This window comes from Heterodontus francisci, chromosome 41 (genome assembly GCF_036365525.1).
Source record: "Heterodontus francisci isolate sHetFra1 chromosome 41, sHetFra1.hap1, whole genome shotgun sequence".
NCBI lineage: Eukaryota > Metazoa > Chordata > Chondrichthyes > Heterodontiformes > Heterodontidae > Heterodontus > Heterodontus francisci.
In genome coordinates this window covers 11,254,012-11,262,387 of record NC_090411.1, presented here as the reverse complement: position 1 = coordinate 11,262,387, position 8,376 = coordinate 11,254,012, and positions in this window count along the sequence as shown.

Genomic DNA, 8,376 nt, shown 5'->3' with positions numbered 1-8,376 from the left:
GGGATTTCCTTGGGGGGGAGCATGATGAAAGGGTCTTTGGGATTTCCTGTGGGAGAGGTTGATGAAAGGGTGTTTGGGATTTCCTTGGTGGGGTGGGTGATGACAGGGTCTTTGGGATTTCATGAGGGGGGAGGGTGATGAAAGGGTCTTTGGGATTTCCTGTCCGGGGGGGGGGAGGGTGATGAAAGGGTCTTCGGGATTTCATGAGGGGGGAGGGTGATGTAAGGGTCTTTGGGATTTCCTGAAGGGGGGGAGGGTGATGAAAGGGTCTTTGGGATTTCCTGAAGAGGGGGAGGGTGATGAAAGGGTCTTTGTGATTTTCTCGGGGGGAGGGTGATGAGTGGGTCTTTGGGATTTCCTGGGCGGGGGAGGGTGATGAAAGGCTCTTTAGGATTACCTGGGGGGGAGGATGATGAAAGTTTCTATCGCATTTCCTTGCGGGGTGAGGGTGATGAAAGGGTCTTTGGGATTTCCTCGCTGGGGGGGGAGGGTGATGAAAGGGTCTTCGGGAATTCATGATGGGGGAGGGTGATGAAAGGGTCTTTGGTATTTCCTGGGGGGGAGGCTGATGAGAGGATCTTTGGGATTTCATGCCGGGGGGGAGCGTGATGAAAGGATCTTTGGGATTTCCTGGCGTGGGGAGTGTGATGAAAGGGAGTTTGGTATTTCCTGGGGGGGGAGGGTGATGACAATTCTTTGGGATTTCCTGGGGGCGAGGGTAATGAAAGATTCTGTGGGATTTCCTGAGGGCGAGGGTAATGAAAGATTCTGTGGGATTTCCTGGGGTGGGGAGGGTGATGAAAGGTTCCTTGGGATTTCCTCGTGGGGGAGGGTGACAAAAGGGTCTTTGGGATTTCCTGGGGGGGAGGGTGATGAAAGGGTCTTTGGGATTTCCTGTGGGGGAGGGTGATGAAAGTGCCTTTGGGATTTCCTTGGGGGTGATGGTGATGAAAGGGTCTTTGGGATCTCATGGCGAAGAGGCTGATGAGTGGATATTTGGGATTTCCTGTGGGGGAGGGTGAAGAAAGAGTCTTTGGGATTTCCTGGGGAGGGGGCAGGGTGATGAGAGGGTCTTTGGGATTTCCTGGGCGGGGGGGGAAGGGTGATGAAAGGGTCTTTGGGATTACCTGGGGGGCGAGGGGGATGAAAGGGTCTTTGGGATTTCCTGGGAGGGAGGGTGAAGAAAGGGTCTTTGGGATTTCCTGGGTGGGGGAGGGTGATGAAAGGCTCTTTGGGATTTCCTGCGGGGGAGGATGATGAAAGTTTCTATAGCATTTCGTGGTGGGGTGAGGGTGATGAAAGGGTCTTTGGGATTTCCTGGCTGGGGGGGGAGGGTGATGAAAGGGTCTTTGGGATTTCGTGGCGGGGAGGCTGATGAGTGGATATTTGGGATTTCCTTGCGGGGGGGAGGATGATGAAAGGGTCTTTGGGATTACCTGGCGGGGGGTAGTGTGATGAGAGGGTCTTTGGCATTTCCTGCGACGGAGGGTGATGACAGTGTCTTTGGGATTTCCTGCGGGGGAGGGTGATGAAAATTGTTTGGTATTTCCTGGGGGGGAGGGTGATGAAAGGGTCTTTGGGATTTCCTGTGTTAAAGGGTGATGAAAGGGTCTTTGGAATTTCCTGGGAGGGAGGGTGATGAAAGGGTCTTTGGGATTTCCTGGTGGGAGGGTGATGAATGTGTCTTTGGAATTTCCTTGGGAGGGAGGGTGTTGAAAGGTTCTTTGGAATTTCCTGGGGGGGAGGGTGAAGAAAGGGTCTCTTGGATTTCCTGGGGGGGAGGGTGATGAAAGGGTCTTTGCAATTTCCTGGAGAGGGAGGCTGATGAGTGGATATTTGGGATTTCCTGCGGGAGAGGGTGATAAAAGGGTCTTTGGGATTTCCTGGGGGGAGGGTGATGAATGGTTCTATGGGATTTCCTGGGGGGGATGGTGATGAAAGGGTCTTTGGGATTTCCTGGGGGGGAGGGTGATGAAAGGGTCTTTGTGATTTGCTGGGGGGGAGGGTGATGAAAGGGTCTTTGGGATTTCCTGGGGGTGAGGGTGATGAAAGGGTCTTTGTGGTTTGCTGGCCGGGCGGGGGGGAGGGTGATGAAAGGGTCTTCGGGATTTCATGAGGGGGGAGGGTGATTAAAGGGTCTTTGGGATTTCCTGAAGGGGGGGAGGGTGATGAAAGGGTCTTTGGGATTTCCTGGCCGGGGGCGGGAGGGTGATGAAAGGGTCTTCGGGATTTCATGAGGGGGGAGGGTGATGAAAGGGTCTTTGGGATTTCCTGATGGGGGGGAGGGTGATGAAAGGGTCTTTGGGATTTCCTGAAGGTGGGGGAGGGTGATGAAAGGGTCTTTGGGATTTCCTGTGGGAGAGGTTGATGAAAGGGTGTTTGGGATTTCCTTGGTGGGGTGGGTGATGACAGGGTCTTTGGGATTTCCTGTAGGGGAGGGTGATGAAAGGGTCTTTGGGATTTTCTGTGGGGGAGTGTGATGAAAGGGTCTTTGGGATTTCCAGGCGGGGGGAGTGTGATGAAAGGGTCTTTGGGATTTCCTGTGGGGGAGGCTGATGAAAGGGTCTTTGCAATTTCCTTGGTGGGGAGGTTGATGAAAGGGTCTTTGGGATTTTCTGTGGGGGAGGGTGATGAAAGGGTCTTTGGGATTTCCTGGGTGGGGGAGGGTGATGAAAGGCTCTTTGGGATTTCCTGCGGGGGAGGATGATGAAAGTTTCTATTGCATTTCCTGGTGGGGTGAGGGTGATGAAAGGGTCTTTGGGATTTCCTGGCTGGGGGGGAGGGTGATGAAAGGGTCTTCGTGATTTCATGAGGGGGGAGGGTGATGAAAGGGTCTTTGGGATTTCCTGAAGAGGGGGAGGGTGATGAAAGGGTCTTTGGTATTTCCTGGGGGGGAGGGTGATGAAAGTGCCTTTGGGATTTCCTTGGGGGTGATGGTGATGAAAGGTTCCTTGGGATTTCCTCGGGGGGAGGGTGATGAAAGGTTCTTTGGAATTTCCTTGGGGGGAGGGTGATGAAAGGGTCTTTGGGATTTCCTTGGGGGGGAGCATGATGAAAGGGTCTTTGGGATTTCCTGTGGGAGAGGTTGATGAAAGGGTGTTTGGGATTTCCTTGGTGGGGTGGGTGATGACAGGGTCTTTGGGATTTCCTGTAGGGGAGGGTGATGAAAGGGTCTTTGGGATTTTCTGTGGGGGAGTGTGATGAAAGGGTCTTTGGGATTTCCAGGCGGGGGGAGTGTGATGAAAGGGTCTTTGGGATTTCCTGTGGGGGAGGCTGATGAAAGGGTCTTTGGAATTTCCTTGGTGGGGAGGTTGATGAAAGGGTCTTTGGGATTTTCTGTGGGGGAGGGTGATGAAAGGGTCTTTGGGATTTCCTGGGTGGGGGAGGGTGATGAAAGGCTCTTTGGGATTTCCTGCGGGGGAGGATGATGAAAGTTTCTATTGCATTTCCTGGTGGGGTGAGGGTGATGAAAGGGTCTTTGGGATTTCCTGTCCGGGGGGCGGAGGGTGATGAAAGGGTCTTCGTGATTTCATGAGGGGGGAGGGTGATGAAAGTGCCTTTGGGATTTCCTTGGGGGTGATGGTGATGAAAGGTTCCTTGGGATTTCCTCGGGGGGAGGGTGATGAAAGGTTCTTTGGAATTTCCTTGGGGGGAGGGTGATGAAAGGGTCTTTGGGATTTCCTTGGGGGGGAGCATGATGAAAGGGTCTTTGGGATTTCCTGTGGGAGAGGTTGATGAAAGGGTGTTTGGGATTTCCTTGGTGGGGTGGGTGATGACAGGGTCTTTGGGATTTCCTGTAGGGGAGGGTGATGAAAGGGTCTTTGGGATTTCCTGTCCGGGGGGGGGGGAGGGTGATGAAAGGGTCTTCGGGATTTCATGAGGGGGGAGGGTGATGTAAGGGTCTTTGGGATTTCCTGAAGGGGGGGAGGGTGATGAAAGGGTCTTTGGGATTTCCTGAAGAGGGGGAGGGTGATGAAAGGGTCTTTGGTATTTCCTGGGGGGGAGGGTGATGAAAGTGCCTTTGGGATTTCCTTGGGGGTGATGGTGATGAAAGGTTCCTTGGGATTTCCTCGGGGGGAGGGTGATGAAAGGTTCTTTGGAATTTCCTTGGAGGGAGGGTGATGAAAGGGTCTTTGGGATTTCCTTGGTGGGGAGCATGATGAAAGGGTCTTTGGGATTTCCTGTGGGAGAGGTTGATGAAAGGGTGTTTGGGATTTCCTTGGTGGGGTGGGTGATGACAGGGTCTTTGGGATTTCCTGTAGGGGAGGGTGATGAAAGGGTCTTTGGGATTTTCTGTGGGGGAGTGTGATGAAAGGGTCTTTGGGATTTCCAGGCGGGGGGAGTGTGATGAAAGGGTCTTTGGGATTTCCTGTGGGGGAGGCTGATGAAAGGGTCTTAGGAATTTCCTTGGTGGGGAGGTTGATGAAAGGTTCTTTGGTATTTCATGGGGGGGGAGGTTGATGAAAGGGTCTTTGGGATTTTCTGTGGGGGAGGGTGATGAAAGGGTCTTTGGGATTTCCTGTTTGAGAGGTTGATGAAAGGGTGTTTGGGATTTCCTTGGTGAGGTGGGTGATGACAGGGTCTTTGGGATTTCCTGTAGGGGAGGGTGATGAAAGGGTCTTTGGGATTTTCTGTGGGGGAGCGTGATGAAAGGGTCTTTGGGATTTCCAGGCGGGGGGAGTGTGATGAAAGGGTCTTTGGGATTTCCTGTGGGGGAGGCTGATGAAAGGGTCTTTGGAATTTCCTTGGTGGGGAGGATGATGAAAGGCTCTTTGGTATTTCATGGCGGGGGAGGTTGATGAAAGGGTCATTGGGATTTTCTGTGGGGGAGGGTGATGAAAGGGTCTTTGGGATTTCCTGGGGTGGAGGATGATGAAAGGGTCATTGGGATTTCCTTGGGGGGGGTTGGTGATGAAAGGGTCTTTGGGATTTCCTGTGGGGGAGGGTGGTGAAAGTGTCTTTGGGATTTCCTGCGGGGTGGAGTGTGATGAGTGGGTCTTTGGGATTTCCTGTGCAGGAGGGTGATGAAAGGGGCTTTGCGATTTCCTTTGTGGGTGGGTGATGAAAGGGTCTTTGGGATTTTCTGGGCGGGAGGGTGATGAGACGGTCTTTGGGATTTCCTGGGGGGGAGGATGATGAGAGGGTCTTTGGGATTTCCTGGGGGGTGGTTGAGGGTGATGAAATGGTCTTTGGGATTTCCTGGCGGGGAGGGTGATGAAAGGGTCTTTGGGATTTCCTGGGGGGGAGGGTGATAAAATGGTCTTTGGGATTTCCTGCGGGGGAAGGTGATGAAAGGGTCTTTGGGATTTTCTGAAGGGTGGCAGGGCGAAGAAAGGGTCTTTGGGATTTCCTGGAGTTGGGGAGGGTGATGAAAGGGTCTTTGGGATTTCCAGGCGGGGTGTGTGTGATGAAAGGGTCTTTGGGATTTCCTGCGGGAAGGGTGATGAAAATTCTTTGGGATTTCCTGGGGGCGAGGGTAATCAAAGATTCTTTGGGATTTCCTGGGGTTGGAGGTTGATGAAAGGTTCTTTGGGATTTCCTGGAGGGGGAGGCTGATGAGTGATGGCTGATGGCTGGTCTTTGGTATTTTGTGGGGTGGGGAGGGTGAAGAAAGGGTCTCCTGGATTTCCTGGGGGGGAGGGTGATGAATGTGTCTTTGGGATTTCCTTGGGCGGGGAGGGTGATGAAAGGGTCTTTGGAATTTCCTGGAGGGGGAGGCTGATGAGTGGATGTTTGTGATTTCCTTCGGGGGAGGGTGATAAAAGGGTCTTTGGGATTTCCTGTGGGGAGTGTGATGAAAGGGTCTTTGGGATTACCTGGGGGGCGAGGGGGATGAATGGGTCTTTGGGATTTCCTGGGGGGGAGGGTGAAGAAAGGGTCTGTGATTTCCTGGGTGGGGGAGGGTGATGAAATGCTCTTTGGGATTTCCTGGGTGGGGGAGGGTGATGAAAGGCTCTGTGGGATTTCCTGCAGGGGAGGATGATGAAAGTTTCTATAGCATTTCCTGGCGGGGTGAGGGTGATGAAAGGGTCTTTGGGATTTCCTGGCTGGGGGGGAGGGTGATGAAAGGGTCTTCGGGATTTCATGAGGGGGGAGGGTGATGAAAGGGTCTTTGGGATTTCCTGAAGGGGTGGAGGGTGATGAAAGGGTCTTTGGTGTTTCCTGGGGGGGAGGCTGATGAGAGGATCTTTGGGATTTCCTGCGGGGGAGGGTGATGAAAATTCTTTTTGATTTCCTGGGGGCGAGGGTAATGAAAGATTCTGTGGGATTTCCTGGGGTGGGGAGGGTGATGAAAGGTTCCTTGGGATTTCCTCGGGGGGAGGGTGACAAAAGGGTCTTTGGGATTTCCTGGGGGGGGAGGGTGATGAAAGGGTCTTTGGGATTTCCTTGGGGGGAGGGTGATGAAAGTGCCTTTGGGATTTCCTTGGGGGTGATGGTGATGAAAGGGTCTTTGGGATTACCTGGCGGGGGGGAGTGTGATGAGAGGGTCTTTGGCATTTCCTGCAACGGATGGTGATGACAGTGTCTTTGGGATTTCCTGCGGGGGAGGGTGATGAAAATTCTTTGGTATTTCCTGGGGGGGAGGGTGATGAAAGGGTCTTTGGGATTTCCTGTGGGGGAGGCTGATGAAAGGGTCTTTGGAATTTCCTTGGTGGGGAGGTTGATGAAAGGCTCTTTGGTATTTCATGGCGGGGGAGGTTGATGAAAGGGTCATTGGGATTTTCTGTGGGGGAGGGTGATGAAAGGGTCTTTGGGATTTCCTGGGGTAGAGGATGATGAAAGGGTCATTGTGATTTCCTGTGGGGGAGGGTGGTGAAAGTGTCTTTGGGATTTCCTGCGGGGTGGAGGGTGATGAGTGGGTCTTTGCGATTTCCTGTGCAGGAGGGTGATGAAAGGGTCTTTGGGATTTTCTGAAGGGTGGCAGGGCGAAGAAAGGATCTTTGGGATTTCCTGGAGTTGGGGAGGGTGATGAAAGGGTCTTTGGGATTTCCAGGCGGGGGGTGTGTGATGAAAGGGTCTTTGGGATTTCCTGCGGGAAGGGTGATGAAAGTTCTTTGGGATTTCCTGGGGGCGAGGGTAATCAAAGATTCTTTGGGATTTCCTGGGGTTGGAGGTTGATGAAAGGTTCTTTGGGATTTCCTGGAGGGGGAGGCTGATGAGTGATGGCTGATGGCTGGTCTTTGGTATTTTGTGGGGTGGGGAGGGTGAAGAAAGGGTCTCTTGGATTTCCTGGGGGGGAGGGTGATGAATGTGTCTTTGGGATTTCCTTGGGCGGGGAGGGTGATGAAAGGGTCTTTGGAATTTCCTGGAGGGGAGGCTGATGAGTGGATATTTGGGATTTCCTTCGGGAGAGGGTGATAAAAGGGTCTTTGGGATTTCCTGGGGGGAGGATGATGAAAGGGTCTTTGGGATTACCTGGGGGGCGAGGGGGATGAAAGGGTCTTTGGGATTTCCTGGGGGGGAGGGTGAAGAAAGGGTCTTTGTGATTTCCTGGAGTTTGGGAGGGTGATGAGAGGGTCTTTGGGATTTCCAGATGGGGGGTGTGTGATGAAAGGGTCTTTGGGATTTCCTGCGGGGGAGGGTGATGAAAATTCTTTGGGATTTCCTGGGGGCGAGGGTAATCAAAGATTCTTTGGGATTTCCTGGGGTTGGAGGTTGATGAAAGGTTCTTTGGGATTTCCTGGAGGGGGAGGCTGATGAGTGATGGCTGATGGCTGGTCTTTGGTATTTTGTGGGGTGGGGAGGGTGAAGAAAGGGTCTCTTGGATTTCCTGGGGGGGAGGGTGATGAATGTGTCTTTGGGATTTCCTTGGGCGGGGAGGGTGATGAAAGGGTCTTTAGAATTTCCTGGAGGGGGAGGCTAATGAGTGGATGTTTGGGATTTCCTTCGGGAGAGGGTGATAAAAGGGTCTTTGGGATTTCCTGGGGGGAGGGTGATGAAAGGGTCTTTGGGATTACCTGGGGGGCGAGGGGGATGAAAGGGTCTTTGGGATTTCCTGGGGGGGAGGGTGAAGAAAGGGTCTTTGTGATTTCCTTGGGGGGGAGGGTGATGAAAGGGTCTTTGTCATTTCCTGGGGTGGGGAGCGTGATGAAAGGTTCCTTGGGATTTCCTCGGAGGGAGGGTGACGAAAGGGTCTTTGGGATTTCCTGGGGGTGAGGGTGATGAAAGTGCCTTTGGGATTTCCTTGGGGGTGATGGTGATGAAAGGTTCCTTGGGATTTCCTCGGGGGGAGGGTGATGAAAGTGTCTTTGGAATTTCCTTGGGGGGAGGGTGATGAAAGGGTGTTTGGGATTTCCTTGGGGGGGGGAGCATGATGAAAGGGTCTTTGGGATTTCCTGAATTGGGGGAGGGTGATGACAGGGGCTTTGGTATTTC